At 35.6% G+C, this 23,306-nt stretch overlaps 1 pseudogene; it reads right to left on the bottom strand.

Annotated features, from left to right (window-relative positions):
• Positions 1-795: 795 nt before the first annotated feature.
• On the bottom strand, positions 796-22,205 carry LOC107962104 (very-long-chain aldehyde decarbonylase CER1-like; annotated as a pseudogene).
• Between the last annotated feature and the right edge of the window lie 1,101 nt (positions 22,206-23,306).

Genomic DNA, 23,306 nt, shown 5'->3' with positions numbered 1-23,306 from the left:
ACCACTTAGCATGCCAATCATCTTGTATTATTTCATCACTCGAATTAATTTGGATTAAGTTAGAGATTATAAACTAAATAGATAGTGAAATGGTTAATTCCTAAGATAGGTGACATGTTTTACTACTAATATTTCATTGACTTTTGAGAATCCATCTTCAAAATATTTCTCTTTGAATATATTTTCATTATATTATTTTTTGAATAACAATTTGGTATGCTTGAGAGCAGGGGTGAAATCAAAAAAATATTTTAGAGTTCGAAATTAAATTATAATTTTTACGATAATAAAAATATAGTTTAAAAAAATTAAATTAAAATTTTATCATTTTAGAGGGGGATCAAAGTACAATTTTACTTTTATCAATTTAAAATTTTAAATATTTAACATGTCAAAATGAAAATTTCCATTTTAGGGGGTGCCAGGACCCATTCTAGCCCCTAGATTTGCCCCTGCTTGCAAGTGATAAACTATTTTGAAGAATATTTTAATTGAAAAAACAAATTTGCTAGTTTTAGAAATGATATAAGTCTTAAAGTAGTCATGAAGGCCCTCTAAACATCTTATTTATAGCTATTAATGATGTCAGTAGGCCAACAAAATTAACGATAAAGTAAATTATATAATCAATAATCGATCAAGACAATTCTTGATCTGTCAGGTGCTCTACACCAACAAAATTAAAATTTAAAGGAAATATAAATATGCATTATATATTTCTCTAAAAACTCCTCATACGTACTATGGAGACATTGGAGAAGAACCTTTAACTCGATAGAGACCCAAACGGTGAATCCAGGATAAGGATAATAGTATAGGTAAATGCTTATACATAAAAAGGCATAGACATCAAGTAGATAGTTAAATTGCCAAATATCTTCTAGGATTTTGATTGAATTGGGACCCTCAGAGGCTGAAATCCGTGCTTGAGGCATGCTCCCCAAACTTTTTCAATGTTACACATGGTGTAACCACATTCATGTTCTTCCCATCCTTCCAAAGCATGTAGTATGCCAGCTATGCGCCATACGCTAACCACTCTCCTTGGCAACCAGTTCTGTTAAATGCATTCATATTGTTACTCTTTAATGCATATATTTTAACAATGTAAAACAAAAAATTATGAAAGCTTTTAATTAATTTCAGATATATATATATCAAATGTATACAAGAATGAGCATCAATCATGGACATATGAGTAAGTTTACCTCACAAGAATCCACATTCTCAAGGGCCATCGGAGTTTGCATTGCTGGCGTGGTGTGATAAAATAGTTTTTACACAATTTTTTTGGTGGGAAATGTGAAAAGGGAATAAACAATGTTCCTTCAGTTTCCTTTCTTTGCTCTTCTTCGGTCAAGTCATCTCCCACTAACCATACCTGCAACATATCAATAATTTATCTTCACTTACTAGCCATTTCAAGTATTTTTATTTGGAAAGACCTAGGCTTGAGGCATGAGACTGAATTACCTTGCAAGAGCTATAACTCTTTGAGATAACCAAGTTATCCTTAGACTTGGTGCTAAATGATTTGTCGAGCTTCTCGTATTCATCCTCACACAATACAATGACCTACAATGAATTAAAATTAAAGATTATGATATCACAAAAGAGGAAAATGATTATGAAAACAATGCAAGAATGGAGTTAGAGCTTCAAATTTCCTAAGAGAAAAGTTAGACATAGTTGAGAATTTGAGAGCTTAGCAATGTCAGTTTATATGGCTAGCATAGGGCAACGGTGACTGCAAAAGCAACTTTAGTCAAGTTGCCTCTAAGGAATACTTGGGTTGTTACCTTTGGTATGTTATTTAGGAGAACTACAACTGCCAAGCTACTCCCATCCACTAACTTCACCTTTAGCTGGGGATGCTTCTTCACATACACTTCACTATATCTGTTTAGCTCTTCACCCTACATAGTGTTCACGTTAGCATCATACCTTATCTTTTCCGTTAAAAATGATTTTTACCTATTTTTTAATGTAATTTTCCTGCAAGCATATTGACTGATTATGGGAAGAGGGGGGAAAACTTGCCTCATTTGTAAGTCCTAGACTCAACACACTAGCACCTTTTTCCTCAACCTCTAATACGGCTTCCTCGATCATGTTATTGATGGATTCCTTTTGCCTTTTCAAGCAGTATTGGAAATTAATTATAGCAATGTTAATGATTAGGACTATACATCCATATGATGAAGGTTGGTCAGCATGCAGGACCAAGAAGCAAGCCAAGCGCACCAACTATGCTCGAGCAGCAGAACCAAGTGCACCTGCTGTCATTTAGTTCTTTTTGATTCATTTTGTTGGTGTAATGTAATCTTGTTCATTTTGAACTATGTTAAATGGATGATTGATGTAATTAGGTAGTGACTGAGCTGAAAAATTAGCTTTGCTTTGTTGAACAAGTTATTTTATCAAGTTTTAATAAGTTATAGTGGTGTTAGGTGATAGTTTAGGTAAATTTTGCTTGAAAGTGTTTGACTTATGTTTGGTATATTTAATGGCTTTATGCCAAAGTTGATATATGAATGAAAATCATCAGATTTCATACACATTCACTCTCTCAATTTTTTTCTTTTTTTGCTTTAGCTTTAAAATTTTGTTCATTTTTCTTGCTTGTTTCTTCAGCAAGTATCGAGCCTTGCTGCTCAAGCTTTTACTGAACACTGCTTGTTCAAGTTTAAAATCTCCAACAATTGGTATCTAGAGCTGTAATCTCAGTGAACCTGTCTTTGCATACTTTCAAAATGATGGCTTCATCAGGCTTCTCACCAACTGCACCTCCAGTCTTCAGTGGAGAAGGATACCACATTTGGGTGGTCAAGATGAGGACCTATCTCCAGGCATTCGATCTGTGGGAAGTGTTCAACTCAGATGTTGAACCAGCACCATTAAGAGCCAATCCAACAGTGGCTCAGATCAGGCAACATGCTGATGAAAGGACCAAGAGGCACAAAGCCATCTCCTGTATTCAGAACTGTGTATCAGATGTCATCTTCACAAGGATCATGGGCCTGGGATAGACTAAAGGAGGAGTTTCAAGGGACTAAAAGAACAAGGCAACAACAGCTTCTAAACTTGAGAAGGGACTTCGAGAACTTGAAGATGAAGATAAAGTCTGTTGTAACATCCCAAAATAAGGCCTAGTCGGAATAGTGGTTTCGGGACCACAAATCTAACATCAAAATTTTTATTTTATGATTATTATGAGGCCTAGAATATGAGTATATGCATGTGTTAAAGTTTCATGAAGAAATTCTAAGTACAAGGTGTCCAATTGGAAATTAGGGATTAAATTGAATAATTAGAAAAACTTGGATTCTAGAAGCAATTTGTATGAAATTACCTTATATTATGAATTAGAAGGTCTTGGAGAGCAATTTTCTCAAATTCTAAATTTTTGGACACAAATGGGCTTGCATGGATGAAATTTTAAAGAAATGGCATAAGGGTATAAGGGCATTTTGGTCATTTATCATTTTAAAGAATTAAAATGGGAAAAATCAAGCCAAAATCAGCCATTTTCTTCTCCATGACTGCCAAAAATTGAAGAGACAGCATAGATAGGGTTTTCAATATTTTCAAGCTTAATAGTAAGTGCTCCCAAACCCCGTTTTTCATGCTCTTTGTATTTTCAAAATCCCGGTAGCTTGCTCTCTCCATTTCTACCCATATTTCATGCTAGGGTTCATGTTTAAAAATTTACCCATGCATGAGTTGCTTGTATTTTGATGGATTATGGAGGAATATGAAAGATGAATGTGTATTAAACATCTTTTCCTAGTTGATTTTCATGAAAAACCCTTATAGGGACTATTTTGCAAAAGATGTAAATGTATGGTAGAAATGAGTAAATAATGGATAATGTGGGCTACCATAAGAAGGAAAAGTGTTCGGCTAGGTTTAGGTAAGATAGAAAGTGCATATGTTTCATTATACAAGCCTAAGGACTAAATCGTAAAAATGTCAAAGGTTAGGAGTAAAACGATCATTTGGACCGGGGGTAGATATTAAACTTGAAATGCATAATGTAGTGTATTAATGAGTTAATTTTGTTGATATAGGACCCAAGGAACAAATTCCAGAGGTCGATCATGATAAGTGCAAGGTTTCGAAATAACCGAAACATAACTCTGAAATGGATACGAGGTAAGTTCGGATAACTTAAAGTAAACCCTTAATATGCATAATTGTATGATTTATGAACTCTTGATGATTGCATTTATTATTGGCATGAAATATCATAGAAATGTATATTGATGATAACATGTGAAAAATATCTCGATTGAGGTTGACAAAGGGAATTCGATGAATAAACCCTCATTGACATGTGAACTGAGATCCTGCATATGTTGCAGTAAAGATTTAGCTTGGAAAAGTAATCTGAGATCTCAAGTATGAAAAGGAATCTAGCCCGGACGGGTGTTCCTTGAATGATGGATTCAGCCGGGACGGGTAATCCGATTAGGGTCTGAAATTATCCTGGACTGGTAATTCAGATCCGAACACATTAAGGGTGTTTTTCGTTATAAGGGATTTAGCCTGGACTGGTAATCCTGCCATATGATGTGAGGTTCGCGGGAGTGTATATATGAAATGATCGTTCGTATGAATTGACGGATAATGGGTATTCCATCAAAATTTCCTAGAAACTCAACGAGATTAACGTGGTATACATATGTGAATGAAATGTTGAATGATGAGCTCATCTAGTTAAATTACATGAAACATGATTATGTGACTAACTCATTGATTGAGTGCATGTGATAGGAAATTATTTCATAATGGATGATTTCATGATTTAAGTATGGATGTATGCTAATTACTCGGTAAGATTACTTTCCGGTTATTCGAGCTTACTAAGCATGAAAATGCTTACCCCCTCTCTTTTCCCTGTTTTATAGAGCTCGAGGACTCATGAGGATTGGAAAACGGTTGGAGAAGAAACACACTATCAACTAGTCAAGCTTTGGTATAAAGACATTTCTATTTTGTTAATGGCATGTATAAGGCTTTGAGTATTTTGTCATATGTGTCATTTGAGTTACCAAATAAAGGCATGTAAAGATGTATTCATCTTTTTTTTTTTGTAGAAGGCCATGGAAATTGGCATACTTGGAAGTAGGCCATGGCCTACCTTTATATGCATGTTTATGTTCTTATATGATGGGTCGTTACGAATTGGCAATGAGTCGCATGAAGGAGCCAATTTTGGACGAATTAAAGCAACATGGGAACCCATAACATTAAAGGGGAAATAACCATTTATGTATGAAACCAATGATATGAGGTTTTCATACAACCATTTTCATTACGATTATTAATAATGTAAAATTATGTTTTCTCTCAAACTTGGTAGCTACTAAGCACAAGTAGTAAAAATGGGTGACTAAAGGCTTGGAAAATAGCCTATTAAGGTCCACATGGTTAGACATATGGGCGTGTGTCTAGGCCGTGTGTGACACACGGTTCATCCCCATGGGTGTGTGGCATGGCCGTGTGTCCCCTGCACCTAAAACTTTAAGTCAAATTGGCACACGGGTAGGACACACGGACGTGTGCCTGGGCCGTGTTAATTTAACAGAATGCTCAAGTTTTGAACACAGGGTGAGCCCATAGGCGTGTGTCTTGGCTGTGCCTAAATGTTAGTGTTGCCCACGGGTTAAAGGAATGAATATGCCCTAGGCCACACGGGCGTGGGTGACCACACGGCCCATCATACACGGGCGTGTGACACCTCTAAATAAGGAAATTTTCTAAAGTTATTAAATGTTCCCGGTTCTATCCCAAACTATCTCTATGTATATTTAGGACCTTGAAGGCCCATTTAAGTGCTAAGATGTGAATGGTTGAAAGTTTTAGATCTGAGCTAAACCTGGTGAGTCAATTCAGTATGTTTTAAATGTAAAGTTCCGGTAATACCTCAAACCCTATCCTGATAATGGATACATATAAGAGGTATTACATTTATTGGTCTCAAAGCTACGGTTTAGTCAGTTCTAGGACTACCGTAGAGGATGTTAAAGTTCGCTATACATGCCATTATTTGAATGTTGATAGTGTGTCGTCTCCTAATTGTTTAAATTGTTTTGAATATAGTAAATGTCTTCCAATCAAGCACAAGATGAGTCCCAGGGAGCCGAGAGCCATGCTCCAGCTTCCGCACAACAAGCTGTATCTAGTAGTAGTAGAAGGCTAATGTCAGAAGGCCGAGAAGAGGCCCGAGCTGCCTTCTTTGATTTGATGGATGAATGGTTTGGGGATTATCTAAGAAATCACCCCAATATACTGAGACCTCCCCCACCCCTAACCAACTTGATGAGGATGTGCCACGAGGTATGGCATCAGTGAGAATCGAAAAAGCCCCTGTAGATAAGCTTAGAAAGTATGGGGTTGAGGAATTCAGAGTGAAAGTTGATGATGACGCTGAAAAAGCGGAGTTTTGGCTCGAAAATACTATACGGGTGCTAGATGATTTGTCATGCACACCCGAGGAATGTTTGAAGTGTGCTGTGTCCCTTTTGAAGGACACTGTATACAATTGGTGGAAGACTGTATCCTCGGTAGTGCCGAAAGAAAATATTACTTGGGATTTCTTCCAAGCAGAGTTTAGGAAGAAATACATTAGTCAACGGTTTTTGGACTCGAAGCGAAAGGAATTCCTGGAACTCAAACAAGGTAACAAGACTATAGCAGAATACAAGAGAGAGTTCGTACGACTAAGTCAGTACGCAACTGAATGGGTCCAAACTGAATTGGAAATGTGTAAACACTTTGAGGAAGGCCTGAATGAGGACATCAAATTATTGATTGGGATCTTGGAAATATGAGAGTTTGTCATATTGGCCGATCGAGCCAAGAAGGCCGAGGAACTTAATAATGAAAGAAAACAAGCTAAAAAAGAGGCTCGAGTTGCGAGCAAGAGATCTAGCTATAAAACACTCACGTTCTCCACGAAGAAAGTTAGGAGCCTGCATGATCGTTCCACTTCGTCAGTGGGATATTTGGGTAGATCAAGAAGCTCTAAATGACGAGGTCAAAAGTCTTCCTCAGAGTGTAGATGATCAAAAACCGAAGTGTAAGAGCTGCAACAAATTTCACTTCAGAGAGTGTTGAATGAAAAGCAACGTATGTTTCAAATGTGGTTCTCTTGATCATTTTCTCAGAGACTGCCCGAAACGAGCTAAAAAAGATGAGGAATTAGCTCTGAAGTCGAATACTCCCATACCACGAGGTAGACCTCCAAAATACCCTATAAGTGTTAGTGGCAGTCGAGTTGTGATGAAAGACGCTGCAAAATTAGAGGTTCGAGCCCCGGCAAGAACGTACGCGATACGTGCTCGAGAGGAAGCCTCTGCTCCTGATGTTATTACGGGTACTTTCTCTCTTTTTAATACAAGTGTTGTTGCTTTAATTGACCCAGGGTCAACGCATTCATATATCTGTATGAGATTGGCGTCTAGTATGAATATATCTGTTGAACCTACAAAATTCATCATTAGAGTGTCGAACCCACTAGGCAGATCAGTCCTAGTTGATAGAGTCTGTAAGAATTGTCCTTTGACGACTCAAGGTTATTGTTTCCCGGCTAACCCTATGTTGTTACCATTTGATGAATTTGATGTAATACTTGGTATGGATTGGTTAGCCCTTAATGATGTAACTGTGAATTGTGGTAGTAAGTATATTAAGTTAAGATGCCTGGATGGTAAGATTCTACAGGTTGAATCAAGAGAATTGGATTCGCCGCCGATTGTAATCACGGCAATGGTTGCCCAGAGATATATAAGGAAAAGATATGAAGCTTACCTTGCAATTGTACTGAACACTAAAGAAACAGAGCTAAAGATTGAGTCCGTGTCGATAGTATGTGGGTACCCAGATGTGTTTCCGGAGGAGTTACCCAGATTACCTCCAAAAAGAGAGATAGAGTTTGGTATTGAATTGGTGCCAGGGACAACTCCCATTTCTGTTGCCCTGTACAGAATGGCACCTACAGAGCTGAAGGAGTTAAAAGCACAGTTGTAAGAGCTAACGGATAAAGGATTCGTTAGGCCAAGTTTTTTACCTTAGGGTGCCCCTGTGTTGTTCGCAAAGAAGAAAGATGGTTCGATGAGGCTATGTATCGATTATCGGCAATTGAATAAGGTAACTATTAAGAATAAGTATCCTTTGCCAAGGATCGATGATTTGTTTGACCAGTTGAGAGGAGCCACCGTATTCTCCAAGATAGACTTGAGGTCTGGCTATTATCAACTGCGAATTAAAGACTCGGATGTACCCAAAACAACTTTCAGAACGAGATATGGCCATTATGAATTTCTTGTCATGCTGTTTCGGCAGTCGAATGCACCGGCTGTGTTCATGGATCTAATGAATAGGATCTTTCGGCCATATTTGTATAATTTTGTCGTTGTGTTTATTTACGACATTTTGATCTACTCTAAAGATAAGACAGAGCATGCAAAGCACTTGAGAATTGTGTTGCAGACCTTGCGGGAAAAGCAACTGTATGCTAAGTTTAGCAAGAGTGAGTTTTAGCTCTAGGAAGTTGGATTTTTGGGTCATATAATTTCGGGTGAATGCATCCGAGTTGATCCAAGTAAGATTTCTGCAATTGTCGAATGGAGATCGCCTAAAAATGTAACCGAGGTTAGAAGCTTTTTAGGCTTAGCCAGTTACTATCGAAGGTTTGTAAAAATATTTTCCATGATAGCGACTCCGATGACAAAGTTGCTATAGAAAGACGTTAAGTTTGAATGGACAGAGAAGTGTCAGCAAATTTTTGAGAAATTAAAAACATTGTTGACCGAAGCTTCTGTTTTAGTACTACCCGAACTGGGAAAAGAATTTGTGGTCTACAGTGATGCATCCTTAAACGGATTGGGTTGTACACTTATGAAAGATGGCAAGGTGATAGCCTATGCTTCACGGCAATCGAAGCCTTACGAGAAGAATTATCCAACTCACAACCTAGAGCTTGCCGCTATTGTTTTTGCATTAAAAATTTGGAGGCATTATCTGTATGTCGAGACTTGCCTATATTCACTGGCCACAAGAGTTTGAAATACTTGATGACTTAGAAGGAATTAAATTTAAGACAACGGAGATGGTTAGAATTAATTAAGGATTATGATTTGATTATCAACTATCACCCGACAAAGGCGAATGTGGTCGCCGATACATTGAGTAGGAAATCCTTGTATGCTTTGAGAGCTATGGATGCTCGTTTGACATTGCTTAATGATGGTTCAATTTTGGCCGAGCTGGAGGCTAGGCTGACATTTCTGTAGGAAATTCATGATGGTCAGCTTAATGATGATGACTTGCAAGCAAAAAGGGCTCAATGTGAGTCTGGTGTTGAGTCAGATTTTCGAATTAGTCCTGATGGATGTTTAATGTTTAGAGAAAGGGTTTGTGTACCCAAAGACAATGAACTTATTCGGAAGATTTTGTAAGAAGCCCAGTACAGTCGTTTGTCTGTTCACCCGAGAAGTACTAAGATGTACAACGATTTAAAGAAAATGTACTGATGGAGCAACATGAAAAGAAATGTTTCTGAATTTGTATCGAAATGTCTGGTATGTCAGCAAGTTAAAGCTGAACATCAAGTGCCTTCAGGTTTGTTACAGCCTGTGTTGGTCCCCGAATGGAAGTGGGACTGAGTTACCAAGGACTTCGTGACAGGACTACTTATGACTCCGAAAAAGAAGATACCATATGGGTTATAGTGGATAAGTTGACAAAGTCGGCTCATTTCATTCCGATAAGGACGGATTATTCTCTTGATAGATTGGCCGATTTGTAAATTTCTGAGATAGTAAGATTGCACGGAGTATCACTGTCGATTATTACGGATAGAGACCTGAGGTTCACTTCGAGATTCTGGAAGAAGTTACAAGAAGCCTTGGGTACAAAGTTGAGCTTTAGCACAGCTTTTCACCCTCAGACAATGGCCAGTCCAAGCAGATGATTCAGAATCTCGAGGACATGTTGCGTTGTTGCATCCTCGAATTTCAGGGTAGCTGGGAAAAATTCCTGCCATTGGTAGAATTTGCCTACAACAATAGTTTCCAAACAAGTTTGAAAACGGCGCCTTATGAGGCCTTGTTTGGCAGGAAGTGCTGAACTCCATTGTACTGGACAGAACTTAAGGAAAATTGGATTCATGGAGTTGATCTGATTAAAGAAACTGAAGAAAAAGTTAAAGTGATACGGGATTGTTTAAAAGTGGCATCAAATAGGAAAAAGTCTTATGCTGACCTGAAAAGAAAGGAAATTGAGTTTCAAGTTGGAGATAGAGTATTCTTGAAAGTATCTCCATATAGAGTATTCTTGAAAGTATCTCCATGGAAAAAGGTATTGAGATTTGGTCGGAAAGGTAAACAGAGTCCACGATTTATCGGACAGTACGAGATCACTAAAAGAGTTGGACCGTTAGCCTATCGTTTGACGTTGCCACCCGAATTGGAAAAGATTTATGACTTGTTCCATGTATCCATGTTAAGGAGATACCGATTAGACCCCTCTAATGTAATTTCATCAAAGGAGATTGAAATTCGACCGGACATGACCTATGGAGAGGAATCAATTAAGATATTGGCTCGCGAAGTTAACCAGTTGAGAAATAAAGATGTGGCTCTTATAAAAGTTCTGTGGCATCGACATGGTGTAGAAGAAGCTACATGGGAGTCAGAAGAAACCATGAGAAGTCAGCATCCAAATCTATTTTCTAGTAAGACTTTCGAGGACGAAAGTCCCTAAAGGGGGGAGAAATGTAACATCCCGAAATAGGGCCTAGTCGAAATAGTGGTTTTGGGACCACAAATCCGACATCAAAATATTTATTTTATGATTATTATAAGGCCTATAATATGAGTATATGCATGTGTTAAAGTTTCATGAAGAAATTCTATGTATAAGGTGTCCAATTGGAAATTAGGGACTAAATTGAATAATTTACAAAACTTGGATTCTAAAAGAAATTTGTATGAAATTACCTTAGGTTATGAATTAGAAGGTCTTGGAGAGCAATTTTCCCAAATTCTAAACTTTTGGACAAAAATGGGCTTGCATGGATGAAATTTTAAAGAAATGGCATAAGGGCATTTTGGTCATTTGTCATTTTAATAAATTAAAATGGGAAAAATCAAGCCAAAATCAGCCATTTTCTTCTCCATGGCTGCTAAAAATTGAAGAGACGCCATAACTAGGGTTTTCAACATTTTCAAGCTTAATAGTAAGTGCTCTCAAGCCCCGTTTTTCATGCTCTTTGTATTTTCGAAATCCCGGTAGCTTGCTCTCTCCATTTCTACCCATATTTCATGCTAGGGTTCATGTTTAAAAATTTACCCATGCATGAGTTGCTTGTATTTTGATGGATTATGGAGGAATATGAAAGATGAATGTGTATTAAACATCTTTTCCTAGTTGATTTTCATGAAAAACCCTTATAGGGACTATTTTGCAAAAGATGTAAATGTATGGTAGAAATGAGTAAATAATGGATAATGTGGGCTACCATAAGAAAGAAAAGTGTTCGGCTAGGTTTGGTTAAGATAGAAAGTGCATATGTTCCATTATACGAGCTTAGGGACTAAATCGTAAAAATGTCAAAGGTTAGGAGTAAAACGATCATTTGGACCGGGGGTAGATATTAAACTTGAAATGCATAATATAGTGTATTAATGAGTTAATTTTGTTGATATATGCCCCAAGGAACAAATTTCGAAGGTCGATCGTGGTAAATACAAGGTTTCGGAATAATCGAAACATAACTCTGAAACAGATACCAGGTAGGTTCGGATAACTTAAAGTAAACCATTAATATGCATAATTGTATGATTTATGAATGCTTGATGATTGCATTTATTATTGGAATGAAATATCAATGTATATTGACGATAACATATGAAAAATATCTCGGTTGAGGTTGACAAAGGGAATTCGATGGATAAACCCTCATTGACATGTGAACTGAGATCCTGCATGTGTTGGAGTAACGGTTTAGCCTGGACGGGTAATCCGAGATCTCTCGTATGAAAAGGAATCTAACCTAGACTGGTGTTCCTTGAATGATCAAGCCTCCCGAAGAATATGTGTGCATGATGGATTCAGCCCGGACGGGTAATCCGATCAGGGTCTGAAATTATCCTAGATTGATAATTCAGATCCGAACTCATTAAGGGTGTTTTTCGTTATAAGGGATTTAGCCTGGACTGGTAATCCCGACAACACCTCATGAGTTCAATAATGGGGGATTTAGCCTGGACTGGTAATCTTGCCATATGATGTGAGGTTCGCGGGAGTGTATATATGAAATGGTCGTTCGTATGAATTGGCGAATAATGGGTATTCCATCGAGATTTTCTAGAAACTCAACGAGATTAACGTGGTATACATATATGAATGAAATGTTGAATGATGAGCTCATCTAGTTAAATTACTTGAAACATGATTATGTGACTAACTCATTGATTAAGTGCAAATGATAGGAAATTATTTCATAATGGATAATTTCATGATTTAAGTATGGATGTATGCTAATTACTCGGTAAGTTTACTTTCCGGTTATTCGAGCTTACTAAGCATGAAATGGTCGTTCGTATGAATTGGCGGATAATGGGTATTCCATCGAGATTTTTTAGAAACTCAACGAGATTAACATGGTATACATATATGAATGAAATGTTGAATGATGAGCTCATCTAGTTAAATTACTTGAAACATGATTATGTGACTAACTCATTGATTAAGTGCAAATGATAGGAAATTATTTCATAATGGATAATTTCATGATTTAAGTATGGATGTATGCTAATTACTCGGTAAGTTTACTTTCCGGTTATTCGAGCTTACTAAGCATGAAAATGCTTAACCCCTCTCTTTTCCCTGTTTTACAGAGCTCGAGGACTCATGAGGATTGGAAAACGGTTGGAGAAGCAACACACTATCAACTAGTCAAGCTTTGGTATAAAGACACTTCTATTTTGTTAATGGCATGTATAGGGCTTTGAGTATTTTATCATATGTGTTATTTGAATTGCTAAATGAAGGCATGTAAAGATGTATTCATCTTTTTTTGTAGAAGGCCATGGAAATTGGCATTCTTGGAAGTAAGCCATGACCTACCTTTATATGCATGTTTATGTTCTTATATGATGAGTCGTTACCAATTGGCAATGAGTCGCATGAAGGAGCCAATTTTGGACGAATTAAAGCAACATGGGAACCCATAACATTAAAGGGGAAATAACCATTTATGTATGAAACCAATGATATGAGGTTTTCATACAACCATTTTCATTAAGATTATTTAATAATGTAAAATTATGTTTTCTCTCAAACTTGGTAGCTACTAAGCACAAGTAGTAAAAAGGGGTGAGAAAGGCTTGGAAAATAGCCTATTAAGGTCCACATGGTTAGACACAAGGGCGTGTGTCTAGGCCGTGTGTGACACACGGTTCATCCCCATGAGCATGTGGTATGGCCGTGTGTCCCCTGCACCTAAAACTTTAAGTCAAATTGGCACACGGGTAGGACACACGGGCGTGTGTCTGAGTCGTGTTAATTTAACAGAATGCTCAAGTTTTGGACACAGGGTGAGCCCACGGGCGTGTGTCTTGGTTGTGCCTAAATGTTAGTGTTGCCCACGAGTTAAAGGAATGGACAAGCCTTAGGCCACATGGGCGTGGGTGACCACACGGCCCATCATACACGGGCGTGTGACACCTCTAAATAAGGAAATTTTCTAAAGTTATTAAATGTTCCCGGTTCTATCCCAAACTATCTCTATGTATATTTAGGGCCTTGAAGGACCATTTAAGTGCCAAGATGTGAATGCCTGAAAGTTTCAGATCTGAGCTAAACCTGGTGAGTCAATTCAGTATGTTTTAAATGTAAAGTTCCGGTAATACCTCGAACTCTATCCTAATAACGAATATAGGTAAGGGGTGTAACATCTGTGAAGTGTGTCAGTTAGGAAAACAGGTCAGGCTGCCATTTCCTTTAAACAAGGCCTAGAGAGCCTTAGAAAAACTTCAGCTTGTGCACACTAATGTGTGTGGCCCTATGAAGACTGAATCATTAAATGGAAGCAGGTATTTCATCTTATTTATTGATGATTACTCAAGATTTTGTTGGATTTACTTCCTGAAGCAAAAATCTGAGGTAGCTTCAGTATTTTGGAAGTTCAAGGCTACTGCTGAAACTGAGACAGGCTGCAAGCTTAAAACTCTAATGTCTGATAATGGAACTGAGTACACCTCAGCTCAGTTTCAAGCCTTTTGTGATGAAGCAGGAATCAAACATCAGCTCACTAACACTTACACACCTCAATAGAATGGTGTAAGTGAAAGAAAGAATAGGAGCTTGATGGATATGGCTAGATGTTTGATGTTTGAGAAGAATCTGCCTAAAAATTTGTGGGCTGAGGCAATCAACACAGTAGTCTACATTCAAAACAAACTCCCAACCAAGGGCTTGACTCACAAAACACCTTTTGAAGTCTGGTTCGGGTTCAAGCCATCATTGGCTCATTTGAAAGTCTTTGGATGCATATGTTATACACATGTCCTAGCTGTGAAAAGGGACAAATTTTCCAAAAGAGCTCAACCTGGTATTCTGGTAAAAAAAAGGCTATATTATCCTTGATTCTTCAACAAACAAAGTGCTAGTTAGCAGAGATGTAGTGTTCAATGAGAAAGCAAGCTGGAATTGGGATAAAAATGAGCCAAAGACAGTTTCTGAAGAATTTGTGGTTGAACAAACTGACCCTTGTCAAAATGGTCCAGAAATGGACATTAATGATGAACCAGTCAAGGGCAGAAGACCATTGGCTGAAGCTTATGAAAGGGCTCAAGTAGGAATAGCTGAACCAAGCAGTTTTGAAGAGGCTGAAGCACATCAAGGCTGGAAACAGACTATGTCTGATGAGATTGCTATGATTGAGAAGAACCAAAATTGGGAGTTAGTTGCAAGACCAAGCAATAGGAAGATCATTAGGGTGAAATGGGTCTATAGAGGCAAGCACAACGCAGATGGGAGTTTGAAAAAGTTGAAGGCCAGGCTAGTTATGAAAGGTTTTAGCCAAAAGTATGACCTGGACTACCTGGAAACCTTTGCACCAGTGGCTAGGCTAGACACCATCAGGCTGCTGGTTGCCTTAGCAGCTCAAATAGAGTGGAAAATCCACCAGCTTGATGTAAAGTCAGCATTTCTCAATAGCTTTCTAGAAGAAGAAATATATGTGGAGCAACCTCAATGTTTCAAAGTGCCAGACAAGGAAGATATGGTCTACAGGCTAAAGCAAGCCTTGTATAGCTTGAAACAAGCACCAAGGGCCAGGTATAGCAGAATTGACAGCTACCTGCTAAGTTTGGGATTTCAAAGAAGCTTTAGTGAACCTACTTTATATATCAAGAAGTAAAATAATGAAACACAGCTTATTGTATCTGTGTATGTGGATGACTTGCTGGTTATAGGAGGAGATCAAACAATACTTGCTGATTTCAAAACTAAAATGCAACAAATTTTTGAGATGTCTGACCTTGGAAGAATGACCTATTTTCTAGGCATAGAAGTGGTACAATCAGAGGAAGGATTCTTTCTAAGTCAAAGAACTTTTTGTATGAAGATTTTGAACAAGTTCTCAATGCAGAACTGTAAAGCAACAAATACTCCAGTTACTGTTGGGGAAAAATTAACAACCCAAAGCAACTCAGAAAAGGTTTGTGAAACAACCTATAAAAGTCTAGTTGGATGCTTGCTTTACTTAACAGCCACTAGACCAGATATAATGCTTGCAGTGAGTCTACTCTCAAGGTTTATGCATTGTTGCAATGAAGAGCATTTTCGGGCAGAAAAAAGGGTGGTCAGGTAAGGTACCTTGAGTTATGGCTTGTTGCATAGCAAGACTGAAAGGCTGAAGCTAGTTGGGTATACTGATAGTGACTGGGCAGGCTCAAATGATGACATGAAGAGCACTTCATGGTATTGCCTTCACCCTTGGCTTGACTATCTTTTGTTGGAGTTCGAAGAAGCAAAATGTAATTGCACAGTCAACTGCTGAAGCTGAATATGTAGCAGCTACTGGGGCTGTGAATCAAGCCATATGGTTGAGAAAAATCTTAACAGATTTAAATTTACACCAGGAGGGAGCAACGGAGATCTATTGTGACAACCAATCTGCTGTTGCAATTGCAAAGAATCCAATTTTTCATGGCAGGACAAAGCATTTCAACATTAAGCTTTATGTGGTGAGAGAAATGGAGCAAGCACATGAGGTGAACCTGATTCATTGCAGTTCAGAGGAGAAACTTGCTGACATTTTTACAAAACCTCTTGGTGTGACACAATTTCTTCATTTGAGGACTAAATTGGGAGTTTGCAACATGCTAACCAAGGAGGAGTGATGAAGGTTGGTCAGCATGCAAGACCAAGAAGCAAACCAAGCGCACCAGTCATGCTTGAGCAGCAGAACCAAGTGCACCTGCTATCATTTAGTTCTTTTTTATTCATTTTGTTGGTGTAATGTAATCTTGTTCATTTTGAACTATGTTAGTTTGATGATTGATGTAATTAGGTAGTGATTGAGCTGAAAAATCAGCTTTGCTTTGTTGAACAAGTTATTTTATCAAGTTTCAATAAGTTATAGTGGTGTTAGGTGACAGTTTAGGTAAAATTTGCTTGTAAGTGTTTGGCTTATGTTTGATATATGTAATGGCTTTATGCTAAAGTTGATATATGAATGAAAATCATCAGATTTCATACACATTCACTCTCTCCATTTTTTTCTTTCTTTGCTTTAGCTTTAAAATTTTGTTCATTTTTCTTGCTTGTTTCTTCAGCAAGTATCGAGCCTTGCTGCTCAAGCTTTTGCTGAACATTGCTTGTTCAAGTTTAAAATCTCCAACACCATACATATACATGTTTTGTATTTGCAGCTGCACCTACTAGCAACAGCACTAATAAAGCTTCCATACCTGTACCCTGTACTTGGGTATAGCCCATGTCTGTAATCTGACCGGATCGAAGCGGTTCCTTTCAACAACAAAAGTTCGACGATAAATCTTGGTAAGCACCATGGACCATAATGTAACAGGCCTGAGCAACCACAAGTACCAAACTGATGAGTATGGCTTAGAGGCCAAGTAGGCAAATCCAAGGCGGAGATGATAGATTGACTCAGGTGTTGTTAGGTGCGTTAGATGCACCACGTTGGGTGATTCCTCTTTTCTTTTGACAAAATTTTCATACAAGGTGTCCGAATTTTTATCCACTGTACTATACATGTAATTGTAGATTAGTATAAATAGTGAATAGTTAGTTCTGAACTACATGCGGTGTAGTGAGTGAAACCTGCCCGAATAATCAAACAAAATTTAACATTATTTATGTCCGTCATATCACAAGTACTAAGTAGACACTTAAATACTGTTATATTATGCATGCTTTGCTACATGCTATGGATTTAATGATGTAACTGCATCTATAGCAATCAGTGCTATTATCAAGAAAGAAGGGAAACGAATTATCATAAAGGATTACATGAAACATTATCATATCAGCATATATTAGTTTCAATTAAATTACATAATCAAATTTCTAAAAAAAATATTTATTTATTAAATGATAAAAGGTTAATATAAAATTTTGAATTAAAAAACAATTTACCTTTTTAAGAATTTAAACATCTTAACAAAATTTAAATGAAAAATTACATGTAAGATAATTGTCTCCTGCAATCCTGCTCCGGTAATTTAATCAACAACGTAAAAAGGTTAATATATTATTTGAGATTTAAATTTGAAAAACATTTTCTTATCAGAGTATAAACTTTAATTTTGGTCGAAATTAGTTTTTTAATTAGACAATTATTTTTAAACTTAATAATTGTTTTTCTATTGAGACTTTAATTTTTTTTACCAAGTTAGTCCATAATATTTCCTTGAAGAAAAAAGCTTAATGCTCACTTTAGTCTATGAAGTATACCGCTTTTTCCACATTGGTTCTTAAAAAAAATTTTTTGGTCCACTTCAATCCTTAATGTTACCAGACGTTCCCAGTTTAGTCCGTAACATTATAAGACATTCTCAGTTTGGTCCATTGGACTTTAAAAAAATCGACCAACCAATCATATGTTGCCACATATCATATAATGACATCACAATGATGTTATCATTTGAAAAAGCCTTAAAATCTTTAAAAATTACAAAAAATTTAAAAAAAATTCAAAATTAGAAAAAAAATTATAAAATTTAGTAAATTTTTTTTTAAAATTTAAAAAATTAATATTAAAGTGTATGATTTACTGAATATACTAGTTCTTAGTTTTTAATGTTTAAAGGACTACAATGAGAACATTTGATAAAATTAGGGATTGAAATGGACCAAAAACACTTTAAAAACTAAAGTGGGGAAAACAGTATATTTCAAGGGCTAAAGTGTGCATTAATCCAAAAAAAGTTTTATAAAAAATGTTCAACTAATATGACAACAATTACTAAATTCAAGAATGAAAAAAAAATCAGATCCAAATGTAAAAACAATTCTCTAATTCAAACCCAAACGTAAGAATAATTGTTAAATTTAAATACCAACCTGGATTAAGAAAATATTGATGCGGGATGTAAAACCTTTGGGGTCCAAAAACTAGATTAATCCTAACATAAAATGTCTACATTATTCTCATTATCTTGTCATGTCAGTCAAACTTGGTTAACTAAGGCTTAAGAATGAAAGCCGTTGGGAGAATTTGGTCAATTGCTTTTTTATTTCCATTAATTCCACATTACGTGCTTGTATAGTTTTCATTAAGAGAGAGGACTTACGATGGAGTGTACATGAGGGACTTGAGAGGGGGGAAAATAGAGAAGACTCAGTTGGGAATGAGTTCGAGCAATGCCCCATATGTTGTTCATGGAGTCGACGTAAGTGACGTAGCCAGCAAAGGAGATCATGGATCCAGTTCCAGTTAGCATCGTTGTCAACACTGGTATTGAGAACAGGGCATAGTATGCTATGTGCTTTGCAAATGGATGTATCACAGCTGCAACACGCACACTCTTCAATTATTTCCTACTTTTCTTAACAAATTCTATATTATTTATATCTTTATGTATTCTTGATCTCATCTTAGAACGTAGAAAGAGTTGATATAGTCACGGTTTGAGGGTGTCCCAGCAGTACCGACATCATATTTACGGGTGTGTTTGTTCTTCTTTTTTATGTTTGTAAAGTAGTTTGGAGAATGAAAAATGCCTTATTAATATAATTAATATAATTTATTACTTTAATAAAATTATTTAATATTACAATCTTATTTTCTTAATAAGTTTTAATATTAATAATAAAGAATAATATTTGATACACATAACTCTCATATATTATCAATGAATAATAACATGTCATCATCATTAAATTAAACAAAAAAATGAAAGACTTGTAAATAAATATCGATAATTTCATTTAAACTTAATTAAGCATTAAATTTAACTATTATAAGTAAATATTAATAACTCTCATATTTAGGATCTCATAATTAGTGTTCTAATATTTATTTAATTATGTTTAAATAAAGTTTTTAGTATTTATTTATAAGTCTTCTACTATTTTTTTTATTTTATTTGATGATGATGTATCATGTTATTATTCACTTCTGATACATAAGACTTATGTACCGGCAGTGCATCAAATATTCTTCCTAATAAGAAATTAAAATTTTAAATAATATTCTTGAAAATATTTTATATTAATATTTTAATAATAAATATAATTTATAATTTAAAAACATTTAGCAATAAATATTTTATAATGCAAAATATTAATATTTTAATAGTATAAATATGAATATTTAGTTATCCCTTTTAGCTCAAATGTGTCACTATGCATTTAAGTTTTAATTAGAGATTGATTATTATTATTATGTTTATTAAAATAATATAGTTATTATAAGATAAATTTCAGTTGTCAAATTTATAACTAATATAGTTTATGTTGCTTTTGAAAATATCTTTTAAAAATTTATTTGAATAAAATTTACGAAACAATGAAAAATATTTTATATAATATCATTTTAACGAATAATTAAGTTTGCGAAGTGGATTCAGTGAGCAAAGGCGGAGGTGCTTACAAGTAATAGGCTCAGTGACAATGGAAGAATGGTGATGAGAATGGTAGCTGGAGTAAAGATAATGATGGTGCAGAGCTCTATGCAACCAGTAGTAAAGGAACTCCACAGGGCCGGCATGGAGCAACATGATTATAATCACACCATCCTATTTCCATACGGGTGAGTGAGAACCTCATGGAAAGTAATTGTTTACCAAGTAAAACAGGACTGCATTGAACAATATTTGATCATCCCTGCAATGTTCATGGTTAATAAATATTAATACCCACTTTTAAAATTAATTAATTTTCAGAAGAAAATGTAACTCAGATGTAACTCATATTACCAGTTCCTTTTCCTGTCAACTTGGTCAAATTCGATACCCTTGTCCACAATCCTGTTGGTGCCTTTGGCAGTTCGATAACAACAAAGGCTAATCCAAAGCTAGCTGTGCATCATTCTCCATAACATAAGTGGGAGTATCGCAAGGTTGGAAACATCCATTGCTTTGCATATTTAACTATAATCGAGTATATTCTCTCCGTAATCCAAGGAGCCGGAATTATGTACTGTAAATATATCCATCCAACAACACAATGTATAAGCGCATGGGAGAATCCCTGGTTTAGAATAATAAAAAAGTGAAGGAAGGAGATCATCTTACCTTAAAGCTTCCAAGAGGCTTCCATGGCCAATCAGTGAGAATTCCTGATTTAGAAGCCATCATTTGGTGAACTAGTTTGGATGGCTAGCTGGAAATGGCTTTGGAACGGGATCTTTTTACTAGTACGAGGCAGAGATGCTTTGCATGTGTAGGGGGTGATAGTATATATAAGGTGCATTCAAGTTCCACTGTAGCCATATAAATTAAAAATCTTTTCATACCTGTTGTAATGGGCCAAATCCGCCCAGGCCCACTAAACAACAAACAAACCAAAAACAAAAAATAAAAACCCAATAAATAGTCCAATTTCACAGTCCAAAGACCTGTGGCCCAACCAAAAGAACAAGCCTAACAGGCCCAAAAACTTAAACCCAAATCAGAAACCCTAGGGTTTCTGAAACTTTAACGCCGTAGTAGCTGCGCCACCAGCAGCCTCCGTACGCCGTACACCTCCACGCGCCACGCACACCTGCAATAGACTAATAAACAAAAAGAGAAAGCAGCGAATAACAACAAAAAGACAGCAAGGAAATTTGTATTCTTTATTTTAATTTTTTTCTTTTCATTTCTCGGCTATAAAGCCAAAGATAATCAAAATGTAAAAGAGGGGCACACTTCGCATATTGAAATACAGAAAAAGACTATCAAAATCGAGAGGTGGTTTCCGATTTGAGTATTCAAAAGTCTTCTTTATTTCGGTTTTTGTTCTGTTTTAATGTATGGAAAGAAATAAAGAGAATACTTACCTTCGTGTTTAGCCTCTGTCGATCGAGCCTCCTATTAAAATTCGGAGATCTATCACGCGTTAACGACCACCGATTATAGTGGTGGTCCGACGATGGCGAGTCTTTTGGGGTTGAATCCCTAACCGAACGACAGATTGGGGGGGTGTTCTCCTTGAGTCGGCCAAGTACGGAAAAACGAAGGATTTTTAAGTTTTTTTTTTTTTTGAATTAGGGCTTCAAATGAGGGTTTAGGAAAATTTTAGGTTCTTATGGTAACCAAGAAACGACACCGTTTCATCTAGTCCCAAAATGCTTCAAGATGACACCGTTTTGAAGCCAAACCGGATGACCCGACCCGCTAACCAGGGGATCCGCGTGTCTTCATTATTTTTGGGGGTATTTACGCTCCTGGTCCCTCCGCTTTTCCTACCTTCAATCGGATCCCTTCCCTCTGTTTTGTATTTTTAATTTTTCCCCAAGACTTCGGCCTTTGATTCATTTTGGCCCGTGTCGAAACGACGCATCTTGTGGCCTTGGAATAATTTGCTGATCGGTCCCTCGTCTTTCTTCGCTAGTTCATTTAGGCCCTGATTCATGTTTTATTAATCTTTTGTATTTCATAATTTGTACCTCATATTTTATCTTGATTGCAAGTTAATCCTTAATTTTTTTTAACTCCATTTTTTCTTTCAGATTATTTATTGTAAATTGTTTTACTATATATATTATTTAAGATTATTTGTATTATTTACTTTTAAGATCTTTATATGTCGTCTATCTTAAATCTTTCTTTTTGTATTCAAAAATAATTTTATTACTTAGTCTAAATTGTTCTACCAATATTTAAATTGTTTTGTATGTCATGCATTCTAAATTTCTTTTCATGCATCATTTTATATATTATTTTAAATCGTCTTATAAACTACTTATTTTGAATTGCTTTGTATATTATTTGATTTAAAATATCCATTCTATAACACTTCTTCAAATGCATCATGTATATTGGTATATGTATAATAAATAATTCAATTCTATGTAAATTATTAATGTTATTTTATTTCATCCATGTTTTTGAATCTATTCCTACATTTTAACATACATTTTGGTTATTATAATATATTTTGCATACATGTTTTACATATTATTTAAATGATTATTATGCATGTACATGTATATATTAGCACATATATTTGGTTTATATATCATTAGATCCATGTTATTTTATATATATAGTTTTCTTCGTATATAAATATGTTATAATTTATAATAAGATTAATTTAATCTTAGATGCCTTACTAAGGTGCGTATTCTTTATAAATAATTATTTCTAAATCTATTAATACATACATATGTTTTTATAAACCTACTGCATGCATTTCTTAAGATTATATTTTACAATGTATTTTTGTTTTCCTTGAATGTCCTGTGCATTGTTTAAACTTTCATGTATAGATTTCAGTAAACATTTTTTGCCCTTTGTATATTTCTTGATTTTAAAAATATTCATTCTATAATATGTTTTTTAATAATTGCATATATATATTTAGTTTGTTTTTACAAATATTTTCTAATTTATCAATTCGTCAATGCATATATCGTGTCCATCATTATTGTAAATTTGTCTTATACCATAGTCTTTTTATTATCATTTTATTTTGGATATTTTGTATTAATGGTAATGTATTAGGTTATGTATGTTATTGTGGCATATTACTTTCGTTTTTTGTATTACTATATCAATTATTTTTCATGCATGATTGAAATTGGGTCATAATTTTAGGTTAATTATATTTAATTGTTT

This window comes from Gossypium hirsutum, chromosome A06, assembly GCF_007990345.1.
Source record: "Gossypium hirsutum isolate 1008001.06 chromosome A06, Gossypium_hirsutum_v2.1, whole genome shotgun sequence".
NCBI classification, from domain to species: domain Eukaryota; kingdom Viridiplantae; phylum Streptophyta; class Magnoliopsida; order Malvales; family Malvaceae; genus Gossypium; species Gossypium hirsutum.
This window is presented reverse-complemented; position numbering and strand designations above follow the sequence as displayed.